Source organism: Gossypium hirsutum, chromosome A08, assembly GCF_007990345.1.
Source record: "Gossypium hirsutum isolate 1008001.06 chromosome A08, Gossypium_hirsutum_v2.1, whole genome shotgun sequence".
Taxonomy (NCBI): Eukaryota; Viridiplantae; Streptophyta; class Magnoliopsida; order Malvales; family Malvaceae; genus Gossypium; species Gossypium hirsutum.
Genome location: NC_053431.1, coordinates 105,924,856 through 105,939,280, shown reverse-complemented (window position 1 = coordinate 105,939,280; position 14,425 = coordinate 105,924,856).

Here is a 14,425-nt window from a genome sequence, read left to right as displayed (position 1 = left end):
AAAAATAATATATATAAATCATTGAGAAATGTTTTCTAAAATAATAATTATTGATAAGGTAATAAAAATATAAATAGTTTTCTTAATGAAACTTTACCTGTGTTGGTAAGGGTGAGAACCTACAGTGATTTTTTATTTTTTTTTTAAAAATTAAATTTTTTATATAACCATGCTAATATTGTAATATCCTTGAAATCTATTGGTCATAATAATATCTTTTTGAGTAATTATGAGTCGAACTTTTTAGAATAAATAAAATGAGATTTATAAGTGTTAGTGGAGAAGGTAGTAAGAGTCTAAAGAAAACGTAAAAGATTAATGTATTTAAAAATATTAATCTGGGATATAGACTAAATTATAAAGTTTACCAATATGTTGGGGGTCAAGGTGAGAAATTGAATGTATAAAAGGATTAAATTGATTTAGTGGTGAAATATGTGAGGACATGGAGAGCAATTTTATCAAGATCAAGTGGATATCTATGATGGATAGATTTTTTTAGTTATAATAATAATTTATTTTCATCATCGTTACTATTATTATATTAAATTGACTTATTTTATTTTATTTCAATAAAATATTAAAGATATTTTAGCAGAACGATGGAGAGAGTTCTCCATCTTTTTCCTTGTTCATGTTACACCATAGAAAGAAAACTTTTCTTATTTTTTTTTTTACAATTTGGTCCACCATCTCCATTAAAGGCCTTTCCAAGCTTAAAGCTATCAAACGTCCATAGAAACCTTAGTTAAATTAAGTTACCCACAACCTAGCAAGATTAGTTTTCAAGTTGGAAGTGGAGAGCACATGTTTGAAGAGAGAGAAAATTTAGATAAAATAAGAAACTAATGTTTTATAGTAAGATCTTCATGATTTAGTAATAATTTCATGTCTAGTTTGATTATTTTAGCATGAAAGTGTTGAAGATTGAGAATATTGATATATTATATTTTATGATATTGATATGAAATGAAGAGAAAGACAAGGAAGAAGTTATAAGGAGTTTAGACAAGGGAAAACAAGTGAACCTTGAAACAAGTATAATTTAGCCAAATTTGTAAGTACTTTAGAATTCTTCTTAATTAGGTTTTTCAAATTTTATGCTACAGTAAGTGTTAATTTCATGAATTTGAGTATTTGTAACCTAATAAATATGTGGATACCTCAAGGAAGTAGTAAATGAATATGGTTGTTGTTGATTATGACATTATGAAACTTGATTATGCTTGTGATGGATATTGGACCTATAATAATGTTAAAGACATTGTAGAAATGTTTTGAACTTGTGGGATATAGATGGTATGCCATTAGTGATACATGCACGGATGGAGTGAAATTTATTAAATTTCATTCACCAAAGTTGCCAATTTTCATGTTTGGGAAATCAGTCAACTTGATACAACTTTTTGGGATGTGATCCAAACATTTTTTGGCTGATATGTCTTCAAGGCATTCAAATATCTATCTCTTAGCTTCAAAACTCACCTTCAATCACTCGATTTCAAGCTAGGGAGCTCAAGTTATGACCATTTTAAATGAAGACTGCGCGAGAAGAATTTCTGGATGGGAATATTACGGAAATTATGAGTTTTAGGCTTTTAATTCGAGTTTAAATCATATTGAGTTCATTTTTTGGCTTAATTTTTATTATATATGAGCGCAATATTTTATTTATACGGTTTTATTATTTTATTATTTATTTATTCTGAACTTTGGATATTGTTTAAGTATTTTAAGTTGTTTAGGAGTTCTATATTTTTAGTCAAACAATAGAGTTTAGTTTAAAATTACTTCTTGTTTAGAGTAATTAGAGTTCCAGTATACTTTAGAGTTTTTTTTGGATGTACTTAGCTAGCTTATATAAAGGCTTATTCATTGATCGTTAACACAATTGTTTTCATTAATAAAGTTTTCAACTCTAGAGTTAGTTTCTTTGTGCAAGATATATTTCTTGTGATTTCTAGAAATAGTTTTCTACTAGATTTTCTTCAAGGAGTCATGGGTATTCATTTTTCACCCTTCAATTTTCCAAAGATTATTTCTTGGAGGGTTGATGAGAGTCATTAATTGAGCTTGTTGGGATTTATATCTCAAAGGGTTTAATTGGACACATATTTAACTGTCCATCACATCCATCAACTTATTCGATCTATCTTCCACTTTTAAATTTCGTCTATTTATTTATTATTTTGAATATTTATTCTTACTTCTTAAACTTCTTCTTTCAGTTTTTTTCGATTTTTTTAATTTCTAAATTTGTTTATTTCTTCTTTCAAGTCAAATCCAAATCTTTGTTTCTCGAGTTGAACAAATTGAATACAATCCTGATCCTTCTTCCGCCTCTTTTCTCTACTAAATCATTTATCTTTTGGTATCAGATTTGGGAATTTTTTAGTTGTTTCCTTGTGTTATACAAACTATTTTGCGAATTTTACTTAAGTAGTCTTTAAAAATATCGAAAAAATTGAAAAAAATAATTTTTTGGGCTAAATCTTGTGCCGAGAATTTTCAAAAATGATATTTATCATATAAAGATATTTCAATTTCATTTTTGTGATTTTGGCACAACGGAAACACCACGAACAAAAAATTCAAGTTGTTTTCCATTGTTTCAGGTTGTAAGTTGAGTAGTTTATTTTCTTTGATTCTAGCATTAGATTTTCTTCTGTTTCTATCTTTTCTTATTATATTACGCATTCTAACATATTTTTCCTTCTTATGTTAATAGGTATGGAAGCAGTTGCCTCTCCTTTGGCTTTTCAAAGCATTAAGTCAACTTTGTTAGAGAGTGATCCCATATTTTTTTGAATATTCTTGAATTTGATTACTCTTTAAAAGTTACAAGCCAGAAAATCTTAACTTCTTTTCTTTATCTCTTAGAGTTGTTTATTTTTCTTATTGCAAGTGTATAATGATGAGGTTTAATTTTCTTGGATCAACTTTTTTTAAGTGTTTTTTATTTCAACCTCTAATAATGGTACGTACACGTAGTAAGGATGAAGAGCATGATCCATCCATGGTTACCATAGACCAACTTACAGCACTGTTAGACGAACTTCAGAAAGATTTCAAAGAGGGTCAAGAGCATTTGGAAAATAAGTTCAACATATTGCAAGCTCAAGTCCTTCATCACAAGGTGGTTCAAAAAATTTCAGCCAAACTTTGGCTCGAATAGAACTAACAATGATAAACCTTGGAAACAGCTTAGATGTCATATTTGTAAAAAAAACCCTCATGGACATGTTTTTTTCTAATGTCGTTCAACCATCTATTGTTCAGAGACTTGTCAAGAAAGACATTGGTACAAAAAAAAACATTGCATGTAACACCCCGAACCCGGCCTAGACGTTGTGGCCGAATATGACGATGTCACATGAGAGTGTTTTTAACCAAATCATTTAAATTCATAAACCATCCCTTTTGTAATCTTTACTTAGTCAGAAAATGAAAAACAAGGAGTTGTTTCGGAACGTTTCTTTATCGTGGAAGCTTTTGAAACCCATTAGTTGGTTATAATTTTAAGAACCCATTGTTAAATATGAAAATTCTTAATGTATTTCAGGAAAACCATAATGTTGAAGTTGTAATTTATAATCCATTTCCACAGCTCAAAACCCTAATTGAAAGCCGAAAATCCAAATCCAGAGTCACATCAAAACCCCTAAAAAAATAACGAATAAACCAAAGTAAAAGTCATAACCAAAATATGTGCGGACGTGGTCACCGCCAAGTCCTCCACTGTACCAATCTACCTACTGCTGGGGATTACTTGAACAGATAAATAAATAAAGGAGTAAGTTTTCGCAACTCAGTGTGCACATCCCTGCAAAATAGCATGCATACAAACAGACAACAAAATACAATCATAATTCGGGATTGGGCCCTTACAGAATCATTATCAGATATAGTCTTAGGGCTTCAGCGTATCTCAGATATAGCATGCATAACAGAATAAGCCCACCAGCCCTGCACACCAACTCCGTCTAACCCAACACACCATGTAGGGATAAAATTGATCCACCCATCCCTGTACACCATATATGGGGATAAAATCGACCCGTCCATTCCTACACACCATAAGGGATTGCATTGCAACACATATCATAAGTATGCAGCTTAGCTGCCAGATAACGGGCTTTTGAAGCCCTTGAATACTTCATTCACTTCATCAAACCCACCCTGATGCAATGCATCATACAAAAAATGGCATGCTATAATGTAGAAAGACAGATCATACATTCATTCTAGAACAAATCAGATATTCATGCTATGTATAACAAGCTAACACGTACATCACAATATCACATCACAGAAATAGGGCTTTAAGTAAAGCTGACCGACCCTAGAACAAGTCACAATTGACTTGGGTGACCTGTGCAACCTTACAGTACATTTCAGAAAAATGGGCTTACACGCCCATGTGGCCTACCCGTATGGGCCCACACACCCGTGTGGCCTACACGGCCTAATTGGTCTAACTCGTGCCAAGCACACGGCTAAGCCAGCCTCACACGCCCGTGTCCGTCGTGCCTGTGTGGCGCGCGCACGGCTTGGTTTGTCGCTCACACGGTCATGTATCGCCACACGGCCTCCACACAGGCAGTCCACACGCTCGTCTAGCGTCGACAGTTTTGGTTTCAGATTTTTCCAAAACCCGTTCCTGGTATCATTTTGAAGTTAATGCAGCCACGAACACTCGAGAACCTAATATCGAACATTACACCACTTCGTTAGTCACTTAAACCGAGTTACTAAAGATAGGCAAATCCCAAAAGTTACCGACGACCTTACCTTTAACGAACAACGGCAGTTCCTCGTTGATTAGAACACCATTTTGGCAACCCACAATACCTTGGTTGTCTCCTAAACAAAAGAACAGTCTCTTAACAACCCCATAATCAATAACGAGGCCCAAAAGTATCCTTACACTTACCGAATTCGCACCAACTGCAGAGATGGATAATGATGAAGGAAAACACCCAAAAACTAATACTAAAATGGAGTAAAAATGGCAGCAACAAGGGATTTTCGACTGGGAGTGAAAAAGAATGAAAAAGAATATGGAGAAGGGGAAAAATTGCAGATAAATTTCAGAAAATGGAAAAGACTAAAATCTTGATAACTTCCCTATCCCAATCCCTTAATGTTTTCCATATACCTCTTCACTATCAGCATTATAGTCCATCTTAAGCTCTCACACAGCACAAGCAACAAAATAAATCCATTGTTCGCGCAGGGATTCGAACTCCATACTTCTCTCACTCCGACACGCACCTTAACCACCAGACCAGCAGGCGTATTCTGATATAGTCCTACCAGCATTTAAACTTAAGCCCACTGAACAAGTGTAAGGTTTTATTCATTAAAATACCAAAATTTGCCAAACCTAAGGCTTGAATTTGGGACCTCTCACACATACCCAAAACATATAACCACTGAAGCAGATAGACATTGTGTCATATTTAAGCAGAATCAAAAGCATAAATTTCAGGGCGTTACAACTTTACCCCCTAAAAGAAAATTTCGTCCTCGAAATTTTACCTGATTAGAAAAGATAAGGATACTGCAGACGCATTGAATCCTCCGGCTCCAAGTAGCCTTCTCAGTGTTATGATTCCGCTATAGCACCTTTACTAAAGGAATAGATTTCTTATGCAAAACCTTAACGTTACAATCAATGATCTGAACCGGCTCCTCCTCGAACATTAGATCTGGTCTAACCTCAATCTCCTCTACAGGCACAATGTGTGTGGGATCAGAGTGGTAGCGTCTCAACATCGAGACGTAAAACACATCATTTATGTGGTTTAACTCTGGAGGTAGCTCCAACTGATATGCGACTGGTCCTACTCGTTTCAGACTCTGGTACGACCCAATAAATCGAGGGTTCAGCTTACCCTTGCGACCGAACCTCAGAACCTTCTTCCATGGCGAGACCTTAAGGAAAACCATGTCCCCCACAGAATAGTCGATGTCCTTCCTCTTTAGATCAGGATAGGACTTTTGTATATCAGAAGTCGCTTTCAGACACTCTCAAATCAAACGGACTTTATCCTTAGTTTCTGATACCAACTTCGGACCCAAAACTCATCGCTCACCCAACTCAATCCAGATAAAGGAGTGCAACACTTACGTCCATATAGTGCCTCATAAGGTGCCATCTGTATACTAGACTGATGGCTGTTGTTGTAAGCAAACTCTGCTAAAGGTAAGTACTCCTCCCAACTGCCTCGGAAGTTCATAATATAGCCCCTCAACATGTCCTCCAATATCTGAATTACCTCTCTGACTGGCCATCTAACTAAGGATGGAAAGCATTACTGAAGTCCAATCTCGAACCCAGAGCCTCATAAAGTTTTCCCCAGAATCTAGACGTGAAACGAGGATCCCTATCAGAGATGATCGAGACAGGTACCCTATGCAACCTCACAATTTCAGAAATGTAAACCTTGGCCAACTTCTATAGGGTGAAGTCTGTCCTCATATGGATAAAATGTGCGGTCTTGGTCAATCGGTCCACGATGACCTAAATAAAATCCTTCTTAGTGGGTGTTAGGGGCAACCCACTAACGAAGTCCATCGTTACTCACTCCCATTTCCATATCGGAACCTGAACTAGCTGTAGCAAACCCGAAGGTAACTGATGCTCAGCCTTAACCTGATGACATTTTAAACAACGAGCAACAAAGTCGGTAACCTCATGTTTCAATCTTGGCCAGCAGTACAACTCTCGGAGATCCGATACATCTTGTTCCCACAAGATGCATAGCATAAGGGCTACTATGCGTCTCCCTCTTAATTTACAGTCTAAAATCTTCATCATTCGGTATACAGATCCGACCGCAAAAGCACAATACCCCATCATTGTTAATCCCAAAATCAGTCATTGCACCGTCCTCTACCTGACGGAAACGCAACTCTAAAGACTTATCCCCCATATACTTATCCTTGATCTGATCAACCCAGGTCGGTTTAACTTAAAGTTCTGCCAACAGACTCCCATTGTCAAAGAGACTCAGTCGAACGAACATCGCTCTCAGATCAGTCACAGCTCTACGGCTTGACGCATCAGCCACCACATTGGCCTTACTAGGATGATACTCAATACTGCAGTCACAATCTTTAAGCAGTTCAACCCATCGACGCTGCCTAAGGTTTAACTCCCTTTGGGTGAGGAGATACTTGAGACTCTTGTGATCAGTGTAGATGGTACACTTCTCACCGTACAGATAATGCCTCTGGATCTTAAGAGCAAAGACCACTGCAGCCAGTTCCAAATTGTGCGTCGGATAATTTGCCTCGTGAATCTTGAGATCCCGAGACAAATACACAACAACCTTGCCGTCCTGCATCAGCACAGAACCCAGACCCACATGGGACGCATTACTGTAAACCACGAAGTCCTTACCCGGTTTAGGCTGAATCAGAACAGGTGCCTGAGTTAAAACAATCTTGAGCTTCTCAAAGCTCTCCTACTGTGCATCAGTCCACATGAAAGGAACTCCCTTATGTAGTAACTTAGTCACCGGAGCAGCAATCAAAGAGAACCCCTCTACGAATCGACGATAATATCCTACTAGCCCCAGAAAACTATGGATTTTTGACACATTCTTCGGCTGTTTCCAATCCAACTCAGCCTCAATCTTTCGAGGATTCACTCGAATCCCCTCTGCAAAAACTACGTGCCCCAGAAATGTCACTTCACGAAGTTGAAATTCACACTTCGTGAATTTTGCATACAATTGTTTCTCATGAAAAATCTGTAGAACCACTCTTAAATGCTCAACATGTTGATCCTCTGTCTTAGAGTACACCAGAATGTCGTCGATGAAAACCACCACAAACTGGTCCAAGTAGGGCTGGAACACACGGTTCATCAAGTCCATGAATGCCGCTGGTGCATTAGTCAAACCAAAGGGCATAACTAGGAACTCATAATGCCCATAACGAGTCCTAAATGTCGTCTTATGCACATTAGCCTCATTTACCCTCAATTGATGATAACCCAACCATAGATCAATTTTAGAAAACACTAAAACCTCTCTAAACAGATCAAATAAGTCATCTATTCTCGGAAGTGGGTACTTATTCTTAATCGTCAACTTGTTCAATTGATGGTAGTCGATATGCATCCTTATTGAACCGTCTTTCTTTTTCACAAACAAAATAGGTGTTCCCCATGGAGACACACTAAGACGAATGAATCCACGATCCAACAGCTCCTGAATCTGAGCCTTAAGTTTCATCAACTCCTTCGGTGCCATTCGGTAAGAGGCGATAGACACCAGAGCTATGCCCAAAAACAACTCAATCTGAAATTCTACCACACAATTCAGACGTAATCCCGGTAGTTCCTCTAGAAAAACATCTTGAAAGTCCCTCACCATTCAGATGTCCTTAACCGAAGAGTCCTTAGAATCAACAACACTGATATACGCCAAGTACGCCTTGTACCCCTTCCTTACTAACTTTTCTGCCACTAAAGCATATATCACGTTGGTCAGATAATCTCATCATTTCCCAATAACGACTACCTCGATATCCTCCTCGATTTTGAAAATAATCCTCTTTTCAGTGCAATCCAGACTCACCCGGTGTTTAACCAGCCCGTCTATGCCCAAAATCAAATCGAACTCCCCAAAAGGAAGCTCCATCAAATCAGCCAGAAATACAGTTCCTTGGACCTCTAACGATACGTCTCTAAATAGTTTATTGACCCCTACTGACTGCCGCAACGGACTCACCACTGTTATCTTAGTAGAAATGCTTTCAAATGGTAACCCTAAGGTCTCAGACACCGCACTAGCTACGTAAGAATGTGTAGAGCCTACATCTATCAATGCAAAGTAAGGTACATTAAAAATTAAGAATGTACCCGTGATGACATTCAGAGCATATCCATCTTCACGGCGACGAGCAGTATAAACCAATGTAGGCTGCCTCGCCTCAGTCGGTCCAGCACCTCTGCCCGGTGCTCTCTATCCTCAGCCCATGCCATTACCACCCTTGGCATGACCTCGACCCCTAAGTGGCTGCTGAATAACCCTCGGTGACTGTGCAGTCTCAGTAGTCGGAGCTTGCATCTGATTAGTCCTCAATGGACAGGCCTTAAGACAAAGCTCAAAAGACTCACATCTAAGACAAGCTCTGGTAGGCTTCCAACACTTGCCCGGATGGCGTCTATTACAAAGCTAACAACTCACGGCTTTGTATCCTTCTTAGCCTTCCCTCTATCATGGTTCTGGCACTCAGCGTACTTAACCTCCTTCGCAATCTTGGCCTTCTCGACCAATAAAGCAAACTCACGCTCCCTCTGTGGAGCTATCAGGACCCTCAAGTTATCCCTAAGGCTGTCCTCAAAACGGACACAACGCTCATACTAAGTCACCACCATGCCTAGCGCATAACGACTCAGTCTCAGAAATTTAGCCTCATACTCGACCACTGAACGATCTCCTTGAGTAAGATTCAGGAACTCACGCCTCCTTGCGTTGATATAGCTGGCTCCCATATACTTGCCCTGGAAAGCTGTCTTAAATAAATCCCACGTCAGACTGTCAGGCTGAGTGCCATCCCTAACCCTTAGCCACCACTGATATGCTTCATCGCGAAGCAATGAAATAGCCCCCTTCAGCTTCTGCTTGGCAGTGAAATCTAGATCATCCATAATACGCCCCGTGGCCTCCATCCAGTACTCGGCCACACTATGAGCAACTCCAACGATGCCTCTAAATACCTCAACCCCATTGGATCAGAGTCGTTCTATAATAGACCCACAGCCCCCAGAACAGGTGTTGGATCCAGCGACCCTCTCCAAAATCTGTAGCATAGCTTGGGACAGCGCATCTTTCCAAACTGTCCGATCATGAGACCCCGACCCGATATCTGTAACAAGTGAAACCGATGACTCGCTAGTTTCCAGATTTAGAATCGTATCAGATGCAAAGGATTCGGCTTGAGCCCCTTTACGGCATTTACCCCGACCTCTAGTAACCCGTCCACAAGTACCACGTGTGCTCATCGCAATTTTGAATTAATCTGTATTAAAAATTTTATGCAAATTAGTTTACAGTTTCGATAATTATTATCAAGTATTTTATGCAGAAGAGTTATCAGAGCATTCAGAGTCTGTTATCGCAAATCGTGGCTTACTATAGTTTTCTGTTTACACTACCTAGAGTGTTTCAATATGCATACTACCTACAGTAGTTTTATAGAAAACATTAGTATTTTTAAACAGAAATTCAGTATATTCTAAGCATGCTTTCAGACAATCTATACAAAGTTTCAAAAACTTACAGGATCAGTGCCAGAGACTTGGTGAGCCATATACTTAATCAAAGTATTTGAAAACATTCGAAAGTATTTCCTTAAAACTAATTTTGGAACCCAAAATTTACAGCCGAGTTTTAAACCAGGCTCTGATACCACTAAATGTAACACCCCTAACCCGGCCTAGACGTTGTGGCCAAATCTGATGATGTCACATGTGAGTGTTTTTAACCAAATCATTTAAATTCATAAGCCATTCCTTTTGTAATCTTTACTTAGTCAGAAAACGTAAAAAAACGAGTTGTTTTGGAACATTTATTTATCGTGAAAGCTTTTGAAACCCATTAGTTGGTTATAATTTTAATAACCTATTATTAAATACGAAAATTCTTAATTTATTTTAGGAAAACCATAATGTTGAAGTTGTAATTTATAATCCATGTCCACAGTTTAAAACCCTAATTGAAAGCCAAAAATCCAAATCCAGAGTCACATCAAAACCCCTAAAAGTAATAACGAATAAACCCAAGTAAAAGTCATAACCAAAATGTGTCCGGACGTGGTCACCGCTGAGTCCTCCACTGCACCGATCTGCCTACTATTGAACAGATAAATAAATAAAGGGGTGAGTTTTCGCAACTCAGTGTGTACATCCCCTCAGAATAGCATGCATACAAACAGAAAACATAATACAATAATAATTCAGGCTTGGGCCCTTATAGAATCATTATCAGATATAGTCTTAGGGCTTCAGCCCATCTCAGATATATCATTCATAACAAATCAAATTAACAAAATAAGCCCACCAGCCCTGCACACTAACTCCGTCTAACCCAACACACCATGTGGGGATAAAATCGACCTACCCATCTCTGCACACCATATATGGGGATAAAATTGACCCATCCATCCCTACACACCATAAGGTATTGCATTGCAACACATATCATAAGTATGTAGCCTAGCTGCTAGATAACGGGCTTTTAAAGCCCTTCAATACTTCCTTCACTTCATCAAACCCGCCCCGATGTAATGCATTATACAAAAAAATGGCATGCTATAATGTAGAAAGACAGATCATACATTCATTCCAGAACAAATCACATATTCATGCTAGGTATAACATGCTAACATGTACATCACAATATCACATCACAGAAATAGGGCTTTAAGTAAAGCTTACCGACCCTAGAATAGGTCACAGTCGACTTGGGCGACCCGTGCAACCTTATAATACATTTTAGAAAAATGGGCTCATAGGCCCATGTGTCCTGCCCGTGTGGGCCCACATGCCTGTGTGGCCCAACACGGCCCAAAATGGCCTTGGCCGTGTGGATCGTACGACCTGGGCCGAATTCCCACACGCCCGTGTGGTCCAAAAGGCCCAATTGGTCTAGCCTGTACCTCGAACACGGCCTAGCCAGCCTCACACGCCCGTGTCTGTAGTGCTTGTGTGGCAAGCGCACGGCTTGGCTCGTCGCTTACACGGTCATGTATCACCACACGGCCTCCACACGGGCAGTCCACACGTCCGTATAGTGTCGACAGTTTTAGTTTTGGCTTTTGCCAAAACCTTTTTTCTGTGCAATCGAAGTACACACCTGGTATCGTTTCGAAGCTAATGCAACCATGAGCACTCCAGAACCTAATATCAAATATTACGCCACTTCATTAGTCACTTAAACCGAGTTACCAAAGATAGGCAAATCTCAAAAGTTACCGACGACCTTACCTTTAACAAACAACGGTAGTTCCTCGCTAATTAGAACACCCTTTTTGCAACCTACAGCACCTTGGCTATCTCTGAAATAGAAGAAAGTCTCTTAACATCCCCATAATCAATAACAAGGCCCAAAAGCATCCCTACACTTACCAAATTTGCACCAACCGTAAAGATGGGTAATGATGAAGGAAAATGCCCAAAAGCCAATACTAAAAAGGAGTAAAAATGGAAGCAACAAGGGATTTTTGGCTGGGAGAGAAAAGGAAAGAAAAAGAATATGGAGATGGGGAAAATTGCAGAGAAATTTCGGTAAATGGAAAAGACTAAAATCTTGATAACTTCCCTATCCCAATCCATAATTTTCTCCATATACCTCTTCATTATTAGCATTATAGTCTATCTCAAACTCTCACATGGCACAAGTAACAAAATAAATCCCTTGTTCGCGTAGGGATTCGAACTCCATACCTCTCTCACTCCAACATGCACCTTAACCACCAGACCAGCAGGCCCATTCTGATATAGTCCTACCAGCATTTAAACTAAAGCCCACTGAACAAGAGTAAGTCTTTATTCATCAAAATACAAAAATTTGCCAAACCTAAAGCTTGAACTTTTGTCCTCTCACACACATCCAGAACACATAACCACCGAAATAGATAGACATTGTGCATATTCAAGCAGAATCAAAAACAAAAATTTGGGGCGTTACATTTCATCTTATGTGAGCTTAAATAACTTATGTCAAAACAAAGAGAACGAGCTAGAAAGTGCATGTGGTGTAATGCGTAAGATCACAAAGCTTTTAAATGTCCAACATATTCGTTTCACAAAACATCCTTGCAAGCTGAAGAATATAAGTATGACACAGAGCCTATTGAGGAGTCTTCATCTATTGTTATCATTGATGATGATGATATAAATAAGCAAAAAAACTTCGAGTGACGCCATTCGTAAAGACAATAAGTATGGTTTTATGCCTGTTTTTTAGTCTAAATCTAACATTGCACCTTAGTTCAAAGTTGATATCGAAGAAGTTGATAGTAATAGTGCGAACTATGATGTTAGTGATAGTGAACTTTCTAAACAGGAAGAAGTTTATAGTAAGAATTATTTCCTAGAGTCTCTAAATTTTGATGATTTAGTCCTTAATTATCCTCCTATAGAGTTGTGTTATTATGAATTCAGTGTACAAAACTTTTTTGAGGGGTTAAAGGGAAGTGAAGATGATTCATGTAAAAAGACTAAGAGACAAGAGAGCTTGAGCAATAAAATTTGATTTAATGGTCCAATTTTGGTGAGTGAAAATTCTTACAAGGTAAAATTAGAAAGTTCAATTCACACTAAAAAAGAGAACGAAAAGAAAGAGAGAACCTATCTGAAAGAAAAGAATGATTCTGTTTTCACTAACCCTAACTTGAATTTGTTTAGTGGACTTATTTCATTCTTTTAGGAATTTGTTGATCCTTTAAGAGGAGATCTATTAAACCATTTCACCTATGATAAAGATTCTTTCTTGTTCCACCAAACACAAGATTCAAGGACAAATATTTTTGACGGAAGGGGGAATGATACATTATAACACCCCCAATATTTGAATGTTTATCTGCTAATATCTGCCAATAAATAAGTCTCTGTATCTATGGTTAAGTGTTCTGCATATATGTTCGGGGTCAGGAGTTCGAATCTTACTGTTGGAAAGTTTTCTTATTATGTTTTAAATTGACTTAATCCCTATACTTGAACTAGTGACTCAAGTTTAAATCTGTGTCAAGAATGAGCTTGTCGGTTTGATGGTTAATTTATGTATACCCTTTGGTCCTGTGTTCGAGTCTCTGCGTAAGTAAAGAGAATATATTTTATGATTTTTGATAAATTCTATCTATTTTTCTTTTAAAGTTAATTAGTTTAGTTTTTTTAAACATCAACGTTTTTCTATTTTGGTTTTATTGTTCTTCTTCTTCCCCTCTTTTCTTTTCTTTTTTCTTTCATTTTAGTTGCTTCCCTAAGTTGTTAGTGGTTGTATTGGGAGTTCTACATTGTTCATTGCGTTAGTTGAAAGGTTATTGCGTAAGTTCTGTCGTGTTCTCTTTTGTTTTCTAGAAAATTTTTTATTTTGCTTCGGGGTTAGAAAATTCGTTCTTGTAGGAAACATTCCTCTAATGTGTTAGCTCTGTAATTCACTTTTTCGTGCGAGGTAATTGGGTGATGATCAAGTCGAGGTGCGTTTGTACACTAATCTTAGCATTTTATTGCGAATAATTGTTTAATTGCCTTTTGGATTGTCATGTTTAGGTGTTGGATTCATTCTGAGTGCTTCTATATCAAAACTGTACTAGGTGTGTAACAAAAACTTGAGTTTTTATAAGTTTCGAAAGCTAGAAAACATGGCTCCGAATGCCACACGGCCTTGTTAGCCACTGCCGTGCA